Source organism: Oncorhynchus tshawytscha, linkage group LG04 (assembly GCF_018296145.1).
Source record: "Oncorhynchus tshawytscha isolate Ot180627B linkage group LG04, Otsh_v2.0, whole genome shotgun sequence".
In the NCBI taxonomy this organism is placed as follows: domain Eukaryota; kingdom Metazoa; phylum Chordata; class Actinopteri; order Salmoniformes; family Salmonidae; genus Oncorhynchus; species Oncorhynchus tshawytscha.
Genome location: NC_056432.1, coordinates 18,053,609 through 18,074,185, shown reverse-complemented (window position 1 = coordinate 18,074,185; position 20,577 = coordinate 18,053,609). Strand labels below are relative to the sequence as shown.

Below are 20,577 nucleotides of genomic sequence, written 5' to 3'. Positions count from 1 at the left end.
GTTTAGCGATGGATATGTAGTGAGGGCCAGCCAACGAGAGCATACAGGTCACAGTGGTGGGTAGCATATGGGGTTTTGGTGACAAAACGGATGACACTGTGATAGACTACATCCAATTTGCTGAGTAGACTGTTGTGGAATAATTTATAAATGACATCGCCGAAGTCAAGGATCGGTAGGATAGTCAGTTTTACAAGGGTATGTTTGGCAGCATGAGTGAAGGATGCTTTGTTGCGAAATAGGAAGCTGATTCTAGATTTAATTTTGGATTAGAGATGCTTAATGTGAGTCTGGAAGGAGAGTTTACAGTCTAACCAGACACCTAGATATTTGTAGTTGTCCACATATTCTAGGTCAGAACCTTCCAGAGTAGTGAGGCTGGAGGGTGCGGGCAGCAATTGGTTGAAGCGGAAGGAGTGTTGTATGGTGTTTAAGCTCATTTGGAGGTTTGTTAGCACAGTGTCCAAAGAAGTGACAGATGTATACAGAATGGTGTCGTCTGCGTAGAGGTGGATCAAAGAATCACCAGCAGCAAGAGCGACATCATTGATATATACAGAGAAAAGAGTCAGCCCGAGAATTGAACCCTGTGGCACCCCCATAGAGACTGCCAGAGGTCCGGACAACAAGCCCTCCGATTTGACACACTGAACTCTATCTGAGAAGTAGTTGGTGAACCAGGTGAGGCAGTCATTTGAGAAGTTAAGGCTATTGAGTCTGCCGATAAGAATGTGGTGAGATTCGGTGGGAATGCGGTGGGATTCAAAATGGTCTGTGATTTGTTTGTTAACTTGGCTTTCAAAGATTTTAGAAATGCAGGGCAGGATGGATATAGGTCTATAACAGTTTGGGTCTAGAGTGTCTCCCCCTTTTAAGAGGGGGATGACCGCGGCAGCTTTCCAATCTTTGGGGATCTCAGACGATACGAAAGAGAGGTTGAATAGGCTAGTAATAGGGGTTGCAACAATTTTGGCGGATAATTTTACAAAGAGAGGGTCCAGATTGTCTAACCCAGCTGATTTGTAGGGATCCAGATTTTGCCAATCTTTCAGAACATCAGCTGTCTGGATGTCAAGAATGCCAAGAATACAAGCAGCACTACAACCCAGGTCCATGTTTGTAATTATTTTGCCAACCACTGACACTAGTTAACCTGTTTTGAGCCCCACATGTTTTGCAAAACATCAAATTAAAATACAATATGTTTTTTCATATGTGTCACATCAGTTTGCAAACAACGTAAAATTGTGTATATATATATCATTGAGGTAATAAAGCTGTGTACAAACATGGTCTCTTTGTTTTCTTGAGGAAGGGAGCTCCAAAATGCAGGTGTTTCGGCCTAGCTCAGTGCTTTCTGTGGTGGTGGTGCAAGCCAGCAGAAGATATGGAGCTTTGCGCTGTGATTGGCTCAGTGTTCTGTCACTCATGGGGTCACTACGTCACCACCAAGTCTAAGGGTAGACTTAGAACATTCTAGCCCCTTGGATGCTGCCATAGAGTTACATCAGAAGTGCCCATCCAAGAAGGCTGAAGGTCATAGGCCACACATAAAATGATGTCAAATCACGTTATATCTACAGTAGCTTTGTTTGGACATCATACTTTCAACATCATCATACTTTCAATATCTTAACTAGCAGTCATCATCATGAATCAAGTCAACAATCTACTGGCAAATCCTTTTTAATCCTTGTCATATGAAGAGAAATAATGAAGAAACAATATAGATAAAATGTATCGGTGCTCATCGGCCATTGGACATAAACATTACACAACAAGTTGGAAATCGCAAATTCAACTAAAGGTGGTTTGGAAGGAATCAGTGGCTAACTGTGAGTTCAAGACAATTGGAACTCTGGAAAAATGAGCTACGACTGGGGGAAAGAAGTTTTGAACTTTCATCAAACTCTGAATTGTAAATGGGGAACTCTGGCCTCTTTCTGGAGCTACGACCTGAAGATCACCGACGTCATCATGATTCAACTTTTTTTCTCAGAGTTCCCAGTTGTCTTGAATGCACCATAAATCCAGAAAATGCCAGACTTCGATGGCAAAGTTTGATGACAAAATTTGCCCACAAAGGACAGCAGGGCCACCTCCTTGTTCAAGTGAGCACAGCACAATGAGACGAGTCCAAAAATGTATTGTATGCTGCTCCATAACTGTAAAGTGCCAGGGAATTATGTATACTGTAGCTAAGAAAGTAATTCTAAGTTTATGTTGTGTAGTAAGCTCTTAGTAGCCCATGTGCCCCATCCTAATAATTTGGTCTATTTCCACCTCTTAATTTATCCTACGGTTCTGACTTGGTGTGCAATAATTAAGATGTCTTATCTGCATAATATGCTGATGTGATATACTTGTTATTAGAATGCATCCCTTTGGACTTTGGTGTTGGCAGTTGCACTTTTCCCTCAGCTGGGGCTCAGTCACTTGGGGCCCAGAGAGGGGAGAGGTCAGGCTTGTCTTTTACATGTCTCTGGTGCTATGCAGAATATCAGAAAGGGAAGAGGACAGGATGGAACATTGTCTTCATATGTGAATGTGTCTTTACCTATTCTTAAATCTTGTGAAGGGATGGTGTGATTAATGGGGAACCGATTACTTGTCTCCACAATGTCTGTGCGCAAGTCACTCCCTCCTTGGGGGGAGGTGTATGGCAGTGTCTGGAACCATTGTATGTCCTTTCTGATATAGCACATATCCTGGGATAGTGTATGACATAGAGGCTCAAATACTTATTTTCCACCATAATTTGCAGTGAGCTTGTCCAGTCTGATAGGGGTCAATGAAAATTACAGGGTTTTACTTGAGATGGGAGTATCTAGAGTTGACAATTGATTTATGCCATTGGATGAGTTGGTGATTTTGTGTTATGAAGTACTGTAGGAAGAATCAACAGATGAGAACCTCATCTATTTCAGGGACCAAAACTGAAAAATTGGGCGATAATTTAGCCCCTAGCTTTGTAGCACCACCTGCTATCTGGCTACAGGATTTGGCTCCATCCATTTCCCATCATTATAAAATCTTAACCTTCCCTGTGACCATCTTTGGTGCTGCCACCACCATGTTTGACAGTGGGGAGGTTGAGAGGGGTGTATCTTGGCTATAAAAGATTGTTTTACTTTTGTGTTGTCACTATCAACGGTTAATTAGATATGGCAAATCGTTGAAAGTCAGTGCTATCTTATTATTAAAGATCTCATTTAAGTATAACTTTGACTGTTGTGTGAAGTTTGTAACTCTCCTCATTTGGTAATGCAGAAATTAGCCACCACAATAGTCCAGCAATAATCATGGCTGGAATGGTGTCAATGGAATGGCATCATGGCAACAAAGGGTATTTAACAAAGTATTGAGAAACTTTTGTTATTGACCAAATACTTATTTTCCACCATAATTTGCAAATAAATTCATTAAAATTCCTACAATTTGATTTTATATATTATATATAATAATTTTGCACTCCCAATTTTTCAGTTTTTGATTTGTTAAAAAAGTTTGAAATATCCAATAAATGTCGTTCCACTTCATGATTGTGTCCCACTTGTTGTTGATTCTTCACAAAAAAATACAGTTTTATATCTTTATGTTTGAAGCCTGAAATGTGCCAAAAGGTCGCAAAGTTCAAGGGGGCCGAATACTTTCGCAAGGCACTGTGTATATATATATATATATATATATATATATATATTAACTACATTGTTGGTTAGGGCTTGTAAGTAAGCATTTCACTGTAAGGTTTACACCTGTTGTATTCGGCACATGTGACAAATAGAATTTGATTTGTTTCCATTCCATTGACTCCATTCCAGCCATTATTATGAGCAGTCTTCCTCTCAGCAGCTTCCACTGGGATACAGGGGTATTTAGACAAACTGATTGTATAATTTTCAATACCGTAAAAAAATCTATTTTTTTGAAGAAATAGCGCCCCTTGTGTGCAATTCTTGTGTGCAACGATGATATGAAAATATGGATACCGCCCAACCCTAGAATAAACCCTCTGACTTCGCTACGTTGATGTCAGAAGAGAGATGATCCTCGGTTGCAGACCTCGAGAACAAGTTAAAAGGGTTCTGCGGGAGAAACGTACAAGGGTAGTCTTCGACAGCAAATCCCCAACACAGGTGCACGATCAAAGGACCTAAAGTTAGAGTGAAATGTGGGACGGGACAATCTTTCAAAAGACAAGGGCAGGCAGTGTATACACGTATGAGCACAACAGGTATGGTGTTGGACTGACAGTAGCGGAGACTTGGGTTCAAGTCACGGCTGGGGCAACTCATCCGAACATGCCACACACAGTACATTTACGGCAGTATGCAAATATTTTCTTTGCCCACTGTCACGTGGTTGTGATTCCTCATTGCATAAAGAAGGGCATCGGGAGCAGGCCTGGGCCTAAAGTGGAGACACATAATTCTCTGATAAATTATTTATACATGGCTAAATCTTTAATAGTAACCAGATCATTGTAGGCCTTTGTCATCTGTATCTGCTAAATCAAGGATTTAGAAAAATATTTTACCAGAAGTAGCTTACAACGTTTTTTCTTCCTTCTCCGTGAAAAGTCACAGAGTGCACAATGAGTTCAATTTGATTATGTTATCCACATTTTTATTGTTGATTGCTAGACAGTTGCAGGTATCCCTGCACTTCACTTTCACAAGTCCCTTTCGATAGCCACAAGAGTGAGTGTCAGTCATCTTCTGACACCAATGCAGCAACCACCAGGGATGACCCTTGCTAAAGCTTTCTTGGGTGATGGTACCCAACCATCTGACCAATTCAGTAATTAAAAAGACAGCCTTTAAGAGTTAATGTACATGTTTGAAATGTTGGGCTTGTATAACGTGCTGTCAGATTAGCCTACCCGGGAAAATGTTCTCCCGCCTCTGTCACATGATTGGTGCACTGATACCCACCTGTTGAAATGGGCATTCAGCATGTGGTGTAACAGACAAAACGTTTTGCAACGGAATCCGACTAATGAATACACCCCAGGCAGGTAGCCTAGCGGTTAGAGTGTTGGGCAAGTAACTGAAAGGTTGCTGGATCAAATCCCTGAGCTGACAAGGTAATGCAATTCTGCACCTGAACAAATCAAATCAAGGCAGTTGACCCACTGTTCCCCGTAGGCCGTCATTGTAAATAAGAATATGTTCTTCCTAATTGAATAAAGTTTTTAAAAAAGTATGTTTGCTCCCGTTTTGTGGGTGTGGCAAGCTGTGGCCTGACCAATATTGTTGTGACCATTTGAAATAGCAAAACTAGTGCAGCACACCATACTGTAATCACCCTCTGGGTCACCATAATCGCAACGTCATCAACTGGGGTGAATTAATTAAGGAAAACAGTTGACCAAACAGAGCAAAACGACAGATTATGTAAAACAAATCCAGATAGGTCCCTCCCCGTTTCATTTGCTTCCATTTAAGAACCGTTTTGCAACATAATTGGCAGAATTAATAGCCCTACCGTGTCTGTTGAATTCAACGTTGCCCACCGTTCTGTCATACTGAACACACCCCTGGTCAGCTGCTGTGCTTCCAGGCAGTTTTCAGACCATTGGTGGGAGATGCTCAAGAGCTCACACCGGTGACAGTTCCGGGTTTTTACAAATCACTGTCGGAGTGTTTGTGCAGCCGACCATGGCTGTTGTTATGGAGCATCCATTTTTAACAGCTTCCAGCCAATAAACAAGTGGAAACTAGATCTTTCTTGGAGTCGGTGTCATATCTTCTGCCATTCTTTGGCAAGTAGTTTGCAAACTCAGATTTTAGTTTGCAATATTCTAGCCATTGATCATGACTCCGTTCCACTATATTACACAAGAGTCATTTGATGAAGGCGTCTTCTGTAGGGCGAGTTTTATTATTAATAGCCACGCGGCAGTTGGTTAACACACATTGATTGAACATTAACACACATCACTTGCGGTACTGTTTTGGAAGCATAAGGACCGTATCTTTAATATCGACGATAAATAATACACAATAAAAAGGTTGAATAGATACACAGCTTTATACGGTTAGGGTTACCACACCGCCATATATTAATGTTACAGTGTTTATTTACCGAAGACTGAGTGGAATACCTGTGCTAATTACTATCTGAGTATCTGAACACCTGTGTGTAAACGGAAGACATACGCCACGAAGGTGTTGTCACTGAAACATGCTGATGGCTGTGTGTGCATTTGTGAAATTATTTTGATGTCATGAAGTAGAGGGATTTATGTCTTCTAGAACCATAAGTTTATATGGAGTATTTAGCTATTTGGGCTTCCAGAGCCAATTCGCCCTTTAAACAGAACATGTAAGGTCCTTGGACTAAGGAGTAACGTTTGGCTCCTTTAGGCCAATATTGGGCTAGCCAAAGCCTATGCATAGACCACCACCCACATTCCTCTCTACTTTGTTACAACAATCTATTGCCTGTTACTCTATTGCATTTATTTCTACAAAAGTATCACACCATTCGCTACAGCCCATCATGGATGAAGACAGAATAGTTAGATTGTGGTTGGCCATCAATTTGTCAGTAGGTTATGTGCTTTTCTCTTTTCTCAAGGTTAGTGTTATGAAAATTTGATTAACCTGACAATAGTAGGAGAGGCATTCCTGTATCCAGAGAAGGGACTTTCATTAGCTTCATTAATCAGTAGTCTGATTTGCCTGAGGGATTTCAGAAAGTGAGTAGTGATCTGTCAAAACACCTCTGTAAATCCCAAGCAAATAACTGCCTGAAGGGACAATCTAATTTATTTATATGCATCCTCCGAAACACCACCCTGCCAAGCCGCACTGCTTCTTGACACACTGCTTCTTGACACACTGCTCGCTTAACCCGGAAGCCAGCCACACCAATGTGTCAGCGCAACTGGTGCCCGAAGTCAGCTTGCAGGCGCCCGGCCCGCCACAACGAATCACGATGGCACAAGGAAATCCAGACCGACCTAACCTGGATGACGCTGGGCCAATTGTGCGCCGCATCGGCTGGCTGTGACACAGCCTTGGATCGAACCCGGGGCTGTAATGACACCTCAAGCACTGCGATGCAGTGCCTTAGACCGCTGTGCCACTTGGGAGGACTAACAAGGGACAATCTTTTTGGGATCTTATTTCTCTTTATCAAGCAGTTTTGCTTGCATAATTTAATTCACTGGCCTTAATTTGAAGTTGTGAAAATTGATTAGCGTGGTGTTGTTTCCCTTGGCAATTCACTGACTGTGGTACATTGGGGCATCTTTTTGTGGCTTCATTCTGTTTTAATATACCAAAGGTATTGTATTGAGTTAGCCATGTGAAACCCCTGTGAACCCTGGTGTTGATATTACTATCTTTCCATTTCATTCTCATTGTTTAAACTGACCTTAACATTTCCTGGCCAACTTTTTTTCCTTTTGACCTCATCAACTCAAGAAACAGGATATGTATGGTTAATTTGTTTTCTATGTGTTTTATTATGGTGTACTGGATTGTGTTATTTTTAATGTTCTACTTAGTCACAAATCAATTTTGTATAACTGCTACATTGAGTTGTGACTAGCCCATATCATGTTGGAATTTCAAAGCTCTTGGGAGGATAGGCCTAAAATCTAATCTTTGTTTTTCCACCAGTTCTATATTTCCATATTATTACATTATGATTCACCTCCCTGACCAAGGCCCTTCTCCCGATTGCTCAGCTGGCCCGGGGGCCAGCTCTAGGAAGTGTCTTGGTGGTTCCAAACTTCTTCCATTTAAGAATGATGGAGGCCACTGTGTTCTTTGGGATCTTCAATGCTGCGGAATTTTTTCCAACCTTTCTCAGATCTGTACCTCGACACAATCCTGTCTCAGAGCTCTACGGACAATTCCTTTGACCTCATGGCTTGGTTTTTGCTCTGACATGCACTGTCAACTGTGGGAACTTATATAGACAGGTGTGTGCCTTTCCAAATCATGTCCAATCAATTGAATTTACCACAGGTGTAGAAACATCTCAAGGATGGTCAATGGAAACAGGATGCATATCAGCTCAATTTTGAGTCTGGATACTTATGTAAACAAGGTATTTCTGTTTATTTTTAAGGAATTCCAAACCTGTTTTCGCTTTGTCATTATGGATTATTGTGTGTAGATTGAGGAATGTTAAATAAAAAAAATAAAAAATCCATTTTAGAATGAGTGCATTCGGAAAGTTACAATGTAAATGGCCTGTTAGAAATTGCAGTTGCTTAGCCAAATTCTCCTATTAGAAAAGGCAAAGAATAGATTCTTACACATTTTTGGATCATTGGAAGTCTTTAAACCGAATGTGCTTAGGTAGGTTACTATACAATAATTAGTCTACACCTTGCTATGAAGAAAACTGTGCAAAACTTTCCCGCTGTAGTGTGGTGGTATTGGTCCTCTTTACACAATCCATGTCTCAATTGTCTCAAGGCTTAAAACCTTGAGACAATTTAACCTGTCTCCTCCCCTTCATCTACACTGATTTTTAAAGTGGATTTAACAAGTGACATCAATAAGGCATCCAAGCTTTCACCTGGTCAGTCTGTATGGAAAGAGCAGGTATTCCTAATGTCTTGTACACTTAGTGTATATCCATAACATTGGTCTATTTGTACCTTGGAGAGATCTCAAACGGGACCAATACCACCACACTACAGGGGGAAAGTTTTGCCCGACATATTCTAATGTTTTTTTTCTCAATTACCCCTCTCTCCTGTACTTTCTCTCTTTCTCCCTAACCTCTATGTATTTCTTTGTTACTAACCCCTCTCTCTTTGTTCCTAACCCCTCTCTCTTAGCTCTTGGGAATGTAGACAAAGCTGACATGTACATTGTGCAGGATGTTACTTTTCCAGTATGGGCAAACATGGTATTTTAAAATCTCTCTACAGACTGCCTTGGCTCTATTGTTTTTGCTCGAGTTAAATCTGACATTGCAGGGAGCATCACAGTAAGTAGGCCCAAAATGGCCCAAAATGGGAGCCACCCTGGCACTAATGTGGCTGAAGAGGTCAGACAAATGTTTTATTTTTGGAGCTTGAGTCTAAAACTTTAGGATGCTGTTATAATGCATTATACGACTTGTCATGAGCATACAAACCTCTTATAACATCTCGTTAGCATCTAATAATGAGCTTGATTAAGTACCAGACATTTCAATTCAGTTGATTTAAATAGAGGGATATTTATATAGTCCTTATTATAAAGCCTCATACCTGCTTTTAACAGGTAAAAAGCCTTCCGGTAGATTGGTTTAAAGTGTTACCGTTGAGTCTGTACAGCTGAATCCGCTGTCTGATATGTATTTTTTCTCGTTCTTTATTGACCAGGGGTCCGGTTTATCCAGGTCCTGCTACAGAGTTTGGTGGATGGGGAGAAGGGACGAAAACAACCCCAACCTCATCTGGGTCAATTGCACCAAAGCTTGTGCGCTGGCCCTGAAGAAGTACCATGGGTGGCTAGTGCAAAAGCTCTTCAAGGTAAGCGCCTCACCATAGCATGATTGCTTTAGACTACGGCTTTAATTACACTGCGTCTCCATTGACAGTTTATCACATTATCCAAAACTGTTATAGTTTAGCCAATTTGAAATCACTTGGTAATTAGCTGTGCTAGTGGTGGCCATCATTCAAATGATGTCACAGTCTCTTAGATCTAACAGTCAACTTTGTTTGCTTATGTCAAGTCTGCCTTTTTGAACTGACTTTACTTGAATGTCTTCCACTGTAGGCAGCTGTGTTCGCAGCCCCCTACAAGGCAGATTTCCTGAGGGCACTGTCCAAGAGGTCAAGGAAAAGGACTGCCGGGACAAAATACGACTTTCTAGTGAACTTCACTGCCACTGATGCCATCTATGAGAAGTACACCAAGATGAATGCCGAGATCTAATTCCATTGGTACATCAACGTGATTGTATTTGATAAAAGATGCCTTATTATTGATGTAATCATACAAATGTCATCTCACCTAATCATCATTTAGGAAGTCAAAACCAAAGCTCTCGCGGAAACAGTCATATCACAGGAGACTAATATTTGTATAGTCAAAGCGGCGGCAGGAGTAAACTGTCAAGTCGGGATGATTTGTTTTAAAAGTTTGAAAAGTTCCAAGCTTCAAATAAGTGAGTCTTTAAAGTGTTCTAAAAAATGTGTTGGAAAGGAAATGTTTTATAACCTTTACATGTTAAGTGACATTGAAATCAATCCACCAAATGGTGACATTTCATTTTAGGCTGTTTCATAAATATGATTGATTGTGAATTACATTGTGATGCAGTGTTGATTATGATAAATAAACCAGATTTATTTTGTGTAATTATAGTGGCTGAATCAAGCCATGTGAGTATAGAGATGCCACTAATATTGTTAACCTAACTGTGCCTTCTGCCATTGACACAGGGGAGAGGGTGAACTCTCACTAGCTTTGTCTTTGTCCAACAGTGCAACTTTACAGGATGACTGCCTCTTGAGTTGAATTTTAGATTTTCATAAGGCACTTTTTTCTCTTGCGAAACATTACGGGGGACCCTAATGAACACACCCCTGTGATATATTGTAGAGGGTTTATCTTGAGAACCATAATGGAGCATGTCTTTCCTTGGTATTTCTCAGTTTTACTTCGGATTGACTTTCTAATACTGATTTGGGTGCCTCCAGATGTCCTTTCCTTGCCCTTTTGGAATTCATATTTGTTTGGTGGCCTATATGTCAAAACATGTAATGAAAACACTATGGCATTATAGTAAATTTATAGCATTATAGTAAAATTAAATTCACTGAAAATGTATTGTTTGTCAGTGATTTGTTTCCATTTTCTGGTTATTCATTTTTAGGTATCACTTGATTGTCATGAGAAATGTGTATGAAAAGGATTCAAATGCAGGGCATAAATTATGCATGATATTATACATTATTTTAATCTTATATTGCAAATGAATATTTTTACAAAATATGACCAGTTTCAAATTTTATATTGAATTGTGTCAGCAGAGGGAGCACCCCCTATTCACATCGAAAGGACAGCAGTGGAGAAGGTGGGAAGTTTTAAGTTCCTTGGCGTACACATCACAGACAAACTGAAATGGTCCACCCACACAGACAGTGTAGTGAAGAAGGCGCAACAGTGCCTCTTCAACCTCAGGAGGCTGAAGAAATATGGGCTGTAACCCAAACCTCTGACAAACTTTACAGATGCACAACCGAGAGCATCCTGTCATGCTGTATCACAGCCTGGTACGGCAACTGCACCGACCTCAACCGCAAGGCTCTCCAGAGGGTGGTGAGGTCTGCACAACACATCACCGGGGGAAAACTACCTGCCCTCCGTGACACCTACAGCACTCTCACAGGAAGGCCAAACAGATCATCAAGGACAACAACCACTGAGCCACTGCCTGCTCACGCCGCTATCATCCATAAGGCGAGGTCAGTACAGGTGCATCAAAAGCTGGGACCGAGAGATTGAAAAACAGCTTCTATCTCAAGGCCATCACACTGTTAAATAGCCACCACTAACTCAGAGAGGCTGCTGCCTACACTGAGACCCAATCACTGGACACTTTAATACATGGATCATTAGTCACTTTAAATAATGCCACTTTAATGTTTACATATCTTGCATTACTCATATCACATGTATGTACTGTATTTTATACCATCTACTGCACCTTGCCTATGCTGCTCGGCCATCGCTCATCCATACACTTATGTACATATTCTCATTCACCCCTTCAGATTTGTGTGTATTAAGTAGTTGTTGGGGAATTTTTAGATTACTTGTTAGATTTGTGTGTGTTAGGTAGTTTTGGGGGATTTGTTAGATTACTTGTTAGATATTACTGCACTGTTGGAACTAGAAGCACAAGCATTTTGCTACACTCGCATTAAATCTGCTAACCATGTGTATGTGACCAATAAAATTAGATTTTGTTATTAATCATGTGTGCCCATATCAACTTTAATAACATATTTTGTACATACTTTGTGAAATTCACTGGTGCCTGCTCAAAAACACAAGAGATTTTAGGAATTGTAGTAGGCTACATGTCTTGGAACAAAGCAGGTCAAATTGTCTTATTATCCACTTGGGGGTGCTACTGTGTTACTTTTTGGTGGTAGTCAGGATGATTTGTTGCTGTATCTGCATGGCATGTGATTAGCCAATTCATTGAATTTAGAGTAACACCACAATACCATAAAGAAGTAAAACAAAGTGGAGTCCTCTTGTGAGACTGACTGAGGCATTTCAGCTATTTAAAAAAAACTTTTCCTGCTGAAAACAATATCCTAAGTATAAATACAGTCATTTACACACATTTATGGGGTAAAAAAAATGTTTTGATCATAATTGTGTTTTTTAGACTTCAAGGAGTTGCTGGTCTGATGTGATGTCATTGGTCTCCCCCTTGCTGTTTACGTCGTTGTTCTCAGCATTGTTTGCAGAAACAATAAAGGAGCAACTAAAGGAGCAACAGAGGATAACAAAGAAAAGCGCCCCCCCGGTCACCTATTGAGTTGTACTTTTTTAAAGTAAATAAGGTTATAAATAAGGTGAAAAGGAGACTGGAGTGCCACTTTTAAGAGTAGTCCCTGTACCGGTTAGTCCGGTTAGTCCCCACCCAAACACAAGCGTACCTTGTATGCCTGAAAATGGAAACCGATTGGTGGAAACCAGAGGACAGAGGCTGCTGTAGTGTACCTGGGCACTGCTTGCGGGGCTGAATAATTATTGGACTAGGCTACACCCGAAATCAGATCACTTTTCTCCCAAATACTTGGAAGAAAGAAGTAGCCTACTAAAGTCGGGAGGCAGTCGATCCAAATGTTTTGTCCATAAACTTTTTTGAACTTTTCCTATTGTTAAGAATGAACAACTACACTGCACAAAAGGTCCATTGATTATAGGACAAGGTAAGCATAAAAAGTTATCTCATTTAGGGTTCACTTATTTTCAACCGGGAGTAAGGTATTTTGTGTTAAAAATGGTTTTTGAAAGTGTAATTTTACTTTATGAACATATTTATCCTATTGTGGCCATCTTCGCAATGGCATTTCTAGAAACCATATTGTACGTATAATTGTCGGGTTGGTGTATGTTTGAGTCCCTAGACTAGTGATCTCTCATTGATTCTAATAGCCAACATTGAGTGTGGCATGTAATTATGAGTTAGGCCTATTAGCAAAACATTATTTTTTTAAGAAATCAGTGCAATTTTTTAGTCTAATTTATTTTATACAAATATTTACCCTCTTGCTGGAATATATGCCACACCATCTTTTAATTGCTTCATATTGGAACTTTTCTGTTCAAAGTTAGGCAAAGAAGCCAAATAATAACATTAAGACATTGAGGTTGTGAACATCTTCTCAGCTCATGAATCTATTGTTATAGTGAAACCTGACAGTCAGACATGCATCCATGGGAATGTGAAACCGATTGTTGAGTTGGAGGCTGTTGTTGAAATAACAGTGGAACTGGCTAAATCCCATTTTCCCACAACCATTTGCACCTGGACGGAACCCTTGCCTTCCCAAGTAGTCTGGGTCATATCCACTAAATCAGTGTTTCCCAATCTGGGATACTAGGATGGGAAAACACCTGAGCCATGGCCTGTTCACCCCTCTATCATCCAGAAGGCGAGGTCAGTACAGGTGCATCAAAGCTGGGACAGAGAGAATGAAAAACAGCTTATAACTCAAGGCCATCACTATCCGGCCTCTCCCTAGTACTCTGCCCTGAACCTAGTCACTGTCACTAGCCGGGTACCACCTGGTTACTCAACCCTGCACCGTAGAGGCTGCTGCCCTATGTACATAGACATGGAACACTGGTCACTTTAATAATGTTTACATATTGTTTTACCTATAAAAGGCTCCCGAGTGACATCATGGGAAAATTAATAGAAATGAGCCAAGACCTAAGAAGAAAAATTGTAGACCACCACAAGTCTTGTTCATCCTTGGGAGCAATATCCAAACACCTGAAGGTACCACGTTCATCTGTAAAAACAATAGTACGCAAGTATAAACACCATGGGACCACGCAGCCGTCATACCGCTCAGGGAGGAGACGCGTTCTGTCTCCTAGAGATGAACGTACTTTGGTGCAAAAAGTGCAAATCAATCCCAGGACAACAGCAAAGGACCCTGTGAAGATGCTGGAGGAAACAGGTACAAAAATATCTATTTCCACAGTAAAACGAGTCCTATATTGACATAACCTGAAAGGCCGCTCAGCAAGGAAGAAGCCACTGCTCCACAACCGCCATAAAAAAGCCAGACTATTGTTTGCAACTGCACATGGGGACAAAGATCATACTTTTTGGAGAAATGTCCTCTGGTCTGATGAAACAAAAATAGAACTGTTTGGCCATATTGACTATCGTTATGTTTGGAGGAAAAGGGGGGATTGCAAGCCTGAAGAACACCATCCCAACCGTGAAGCACGGGGGTGACAGCATCATGTTGTGGGGGTACTTTGCTGCAGGAGGGACTGGTGCACTTCACAAAATAGATGGCCATCATGAGGCAGGACAATTATGTGGATATATTGAAGCAACATCTCAAGACATTAGTCAGGAAGTTAAATCTTGGTCACAAATGTATCTTCCAAATGGACAATGACCCCAAGCATACTTCCAAAGTTGTGGCAAAATGGCTTAAGGACAACAAAGTCAAGGTATTGGAGTGGCCATCACAAAGCCCTGACCTCAATCCTATAGAAAATGTGTGGGCAGAACTGAGAAAGCATGTGCAAGCATGGAGGCCTGCAAACCTGACTCAGTTACACCAGCTCTGTCAGGAGGAATGGGCCAAAATTCACCCAACTTATTGATGGAAGCTTGTGGAAGGCTACCTGAAAAGTTTGACCCAAGTTAAACAATTTAAAGGCAATGCTGCCAAATACTAATTGAGTAAACTTCTGACGCACTTGGAATGTGATGATAGAAATGAAAGCTGAAATAAATAATTCTCTCTACTATTATTCTGACATTTCACATTCTTAAAATAAAGTGTTGATCCTAACTGACCTAAGACAGGGAATTATTACGAGGATTAAATGTCAGGAATTGTGAAAAACTGAGTTAAAAGGTGTATGTAAACTTCCGACTTCAACTGTAAGTTAAATAATATGTCTGTGGTCAATTGTTGGAAAAATTACTTGTGTCAAAGTAGATGTCCTAACCGACATGCTAAAACTATAGTTTGTTAACAAGAAAGTTGTGGATTGGTTGAAAAACAAGTTTTAATGATTCCAACCTAAGTGTATGTGAACTTCCAACTATATATACTGTATTATAGTCAAGGCCATCCTATTTAACCATTTCTGTACATATACTATTCTATCCTACTTATTCTACAGATATACTGCATATTCTATTCACATACTGTCCATAATGTCTATACATCCCACATATATATACTCCGGTATTGCTCATCCTAAAATGTATATATTTCTTAATTCCATTCTTTTACTTTTAGATTTGTGTGTATTATTAGATATTACTACACTGTTAGAGCTGGAAACGCAAGCATTTCGCTGCACCCGCAATAACATCTGCTAAATATGTGTATGCGACCAACAAAATTGATTTGATTTAGGACCCCTGGGGGGTAAATGGTCTATCCACATGGGGTACTTGAGAAGACTCTTTAGACCATAGGTTAACTGGTAAAATGCACATGAGGGGGTACTTCAGAGGTACTCTTGAAAGAGTAAAATGTACTTGGTGGTACAGCAACCGAAAAAGGTTGGGAACCACTACACTAAGTCCATGAGGATTAAGGAAGTCACTTGGTTTTAGGGAGATAATTATCCTCAGTCTGACCCAGCTGACATGTCATCACAAATCATTCACCATTATTATTACCAATACATTGGTTTGTGTGAACGAGTGGAGGCTGGTGAAGGGAGGATGGCTCATAGTAATGGAACGGTGTGAATGATGTGTTTGATACAGTTCCATTGCATTAATGAACCAGTCCTCTGATTTAAAGTGACACCAGCCTCCGATGGTGTGAACACAATAGTATTAGCCTGTTTTCGGACTCATTCTTCATCTGAACTCCAGAGAATGGTCTCAAATGCCTGGTGGATGACTCATTCATTTGTCACCCCTCTGTTTAGAGAGTTTATCTACAAAAGCCTCTTTTCGTCCTGTTGTCCTTTTACCCTCCACAGTAGAAGTCCATTGGAGTGGAGAAGCCTGATAATCCTGTGTTGGAGTTGACTGGAGGCACTCCTCTGTTTTCCCTGACTGGACCCCAGTCTCTCTGTTTGCGTTGCTCCTCTCGGAGGAAGAGTCTGGCTTTGCTTAGTTTACATGTCAACCCTACGTGCTGTCAGAGAGAGACCATTCTGCTGCCAAGGACATGTGACAGTTTGTTTGTAGTTTATACCTAGGATGTACAGAAAACGGCCAAAATAATGGTAACACTTGAGTACTGTAAATTGGGGCAAATTGAAAGCAGGTGCTTCCACACAAGTGTGGTTCCTGAGTTAATTAAGCAATTAACATCCCATCATGCTTAGGGTCATTGTAACGGTTTTCTAGGTGTGAAGGAGAGTCGGACCAAAATGCAGCGTGTAGATTGCGATCCATGTTTAATGAACAAAACGAAAAACACGAATCAATATTAAACACTACAAAACAAAGAACGTAACGAAAACCGAAACAGCCTCTACTGGTGTAAACTAACACAGAGACAGGAACAAGGACACTAAGGACAATCACCCACAAAACCCAACACAAAACAGCCTCTACTAGTGTAAACTAACACAGAGACAGGAACAAGGACACTAAGGACAATCACCCACAAAACCCAACACAAAACAGCCTCTACTAGTGTAAACTAACACAGAGACAGGAACAAGGACACTAAGGACAATCACCCACCACAAACTCAAAGAATATGGCTGCCTAAATATGGTTCCCAATCAGAGACAACGATAAACACCTGCCTCTGATTGAGAACCACTCCAGACAGCCATAGACTTTGCTAGATCACCCCACTAGCTACAATCCCAATATATACACACCACATACAAAAACCCATGCCACACCCTGGCCTGACCCAATACATGAAGATAAACACAAAATACTTCGACCAAGGCGTGACAGTCATGTATAAAAAGGCCCAGTTGCCCATTATTCTGGCTACCATAGCTAGAAGACATCTCAGTGACTTTGAAAGAGGGTCTCAAAGGCGCATACAGGGTTTAAAGTGTGTGTGTATATGTATCTCAGTCAACAGATCTCAACCCAATTGAATGATTATGAGAGATTCTGGAGCAGCGCCGGAGACAGTGTTTTCCACCACCATCAACAAACTCTAAATTATGGAATTTCTGGTAGAAGAATGGTGTCACATCCCTCCAATAGAGGGGCAGTAGAATCCAGACAGTAGAATCTATGCCAAGGCGCATTGGAGCTGTTCTGGTGTCTCGTGGTGGCCCAACACCCTAGTAGGCCAAAGACACTTTATTGGTGTTTCCTTTACTTTGGCAATTACCTGTATAACACTGTTATTAAAAGACATGCCTAGACAAGGTGACTACATTCTAAAGAATCCAGAATGATGACTTAGCATTGCTGTCCTGTGTGTGTGTGTGTGTGCTGCACATTGGACCCTTCATCTCAATTTCTGCCTAAAATGAATACTGCATCAGCACTTTTACGGATGAGCCCTGCATCAATACATCAAATACACAACAAATATAAACTCAGCAAAAAAATAAATGTCCCTTTTTCAGGACCCTGTCATTCAAAGATAATTTGTAAAAATCCAAATACTGTAACTTCAAAAGATCTTCATTGTAAAGGGTTAAAACACTGTTTCCCATGCTTGTTCAATGAACCATAAACAATTAATGAACATACACCTGTGGAACGGTCGTTAAGACACTCACAGCTTACAGACGGTAGGCAATTAAGGTCACAGTTATGAAAGCTTAGGACACGAAAGAGGCCTTTCTACTGACTCTGAAAAACACCAAAAGAAAGATGCCCAGGGTCCCTGCTCATTTGCATGAACGTGCCTTAGGTATGCTGCAAGGAGGCATGAGGACTGCAGATGTGGCCAGGGCAATAAATTGCAATGTCCGCAATGTGAGACACCTAAGACAGCGCTACAGGGAGACAGAACGGACAGCTGATCGTCCTCGCAGTGGCAAACCACGTGTAACAACACTTGCACAGGATCGGTACATCCGAACATCACACCTGTGTGACAGGTACAGGATGGCAACAACAACTACCCGAGTTACACCAGGAACACACAATCCCTCCATCAGTGTACAGACTGTCCACAATAGGCTGAGAGAGGCTGGACTGAGGGCTTGTAGGCCTGTAGTAAGGCAGGTCCTCACCAGACATCTCCGGCAATATCGCCTATGGGCACAAACCCACCGTCACTGGACCAGACAAGGCTGGCAAAAAGTGCTTTTCACTGACGAGTTGCGGTTTTATCTCAACAGGGTTGATGGTCGGATTCACGTTTATCGTCGAAGGAATGAGTGTTACACCGAGGCCTGTACTCTGGAGAGGGATCAATTTGGAGGTGGAGGGTCCGTCATGGTCTGGGGCGGTGTGTCACAGCATCATCAGACTGAGCTTGTTGTCATTGCAGGCAATCTCAACACTGTGCGTTACAGGGAAGATATCCTCCTCCCTCACGTGGTACCCTTCCTGCAGGCTCATCCTGACATGACCCTCCAGCATGACAATGCCACCAGCCATACTGCTTATTCTGTGCCTGATTTCCTGCAAGACAGAAATGTCAGTGTTCTGCCATGGCCAGCGAAGAGCCCGGATCTCAATCCCATTGAGCATGTCTGGGACCTGTTGGATCTGATGGTGAGGGCTAGAAATGTCTGGGATCTTGCAGGTGCCTTGGTGGAAGAGTGGGGTAACATCTCACAGCAAGAACTGGCAAATGCACTGGAGATGCACTGTAGTACTTAATGCAGCTGGTGGCCACACCAGATACTGACTATTACTTTGATTTTGACCCCCCCCCCCTTTGTTCAGGGACACATTATTAAATTTCTGTTAGTAACATGTCTGTGGAATTTGTTCAGTTTATGTCTCTGTTGTTGAATCTTGTTATGTTCATAGAAGTATTTACCCATGTTAAGTTTGCTGAAAATAAACGCAGTTGACACTGAGAGGACGTTTCATTTTTTGCTGAGTTTATATATATAAACATATATATTATATAAAGTAGGGCAAACACAATCACTATAATGAAATGTGTGGACCAATAGGCAATAAGACACTCAAAAACCCCAGCCCCATCATGTCATAGCCAACATACACATAGGCTATGCTAATACATTGTATTAGTAATGGTGGACTGTCGTTTCATATATATACATATACAGTACCAGTCAAACGTTTGGACACACCTACTCATTCAAGGGTTTTACTTTATTTTTACTATTTTCTGCATTGTAGGATAATAGTGAAGACATCAAAACTATGAAATAACACATATGGAATCATGTAGTAACCAAAAAAGTGTTAAACAAATCAAAATATCTTTTATATTTTATATTCTTCAAAGTAGCCCCCCTTGCCTTGATGACAGCTTTGCACACTCTTGGTATTCTCTCAACCAGATTCTCTTGGAATGCTTTTCCAACAGTCTTGAAGGAGTTCCCACATATACTGAGCACTTGTTGGCTGCTTTTCCTTCACTCTGCGGTCCAACTCATCACAAAACCATCTCAATTAGGTTGAGGTCGGGTGTTTGTGGAGGCCAGGTCATCTGATGCAGCACTCCATCACTCTCCGTCTTGGTCAAATAGCCCTTACATAGCCTGGAGGTGTGTTGGGTCACTGTCCTGTTGAAACTCAAATGATGGTCCCAGAATAGTGTGTAAGCCATACTGGTTAAGTGTGCCTTGAATTCTAAATAAATCACAGACTTCACTTGAAGAAACTTTCAAAGTTCTTCCACAAATTCCATAAATGATCTTTTAACACCTGTTAATTGAAATGCATTCCAGGTGACTACCTCATGAAGCTGGTTGAGGGAATGCTAAGAATGTGCAAAGCTGTCATCAAGGCAAAGGGTGGCTATGTTGAAGAATCTCAAATATAAAATATTTTGATTTATTTAACACTTTTTGGTTACTACATGATTCCATATGTGTTATTTCCTAGTTTTGATGTATTCAATATTATTCTATAATGTAGAAAAAGTAAAAAAGAAAGAAAAACCCTGGAATGAGTAGGTGTGTCCAAACTGCTGACTGGTACTGTTTATAGAAATCAAAGAAAAATATCCCAAATGAATATGCAGTCATTTAAACAGCTGCATTAGCATGTGAAGCAAAAACATATTTTATTTACTGATCTAAAAGTGGATATTTTCCTTCGAAAACATTTATTTTGCTCCGGAATCATAACTGTGCTCACTCACAGAGTCCTCATCCACTCATGTTGTGTCACTCTCCCGGTCAATTTCTGCAATAATCTCATCCAAATGTGTGTACTTGGACTAGCTTTTCCACTCTTAGTAGCCATGTTTTACTTTTTCAGTTTTGAGAAAAGTTTGTAGAAGAGAAC

General features: G+C 40.9%; 1 protein-coding gene and 1 pseudogene across 1 annotated transcript in view; both read left to right on the top strand.

The window, feature by feature from the left end:
* Window positions 1–4,773: 4,773 nt before the first annotated feature.
* LOC112249460 lies at window positions 4,774–9,896 on the top strand (annotated as a pseudogene).
* A 2,560-nt stretch (window positions 9,897–12,456) lies between these two features.
* Window positions 12,457–20,577, top strand: part of LOC112248245 (transient receptor potential cation channel subfamily V member 4-like) — a 31,401-nt gene continuing 23,280 nt past the window's right edge. The window contains exon 1 of the mRNA XM_024417109.2: window positions 12,457–12,916. The gene's annotated coding sequence lies outside the window, so the exon portion shown is untranslated. The remainder of the gene's footprint in view (window positions 12,917–20,577) is intronic.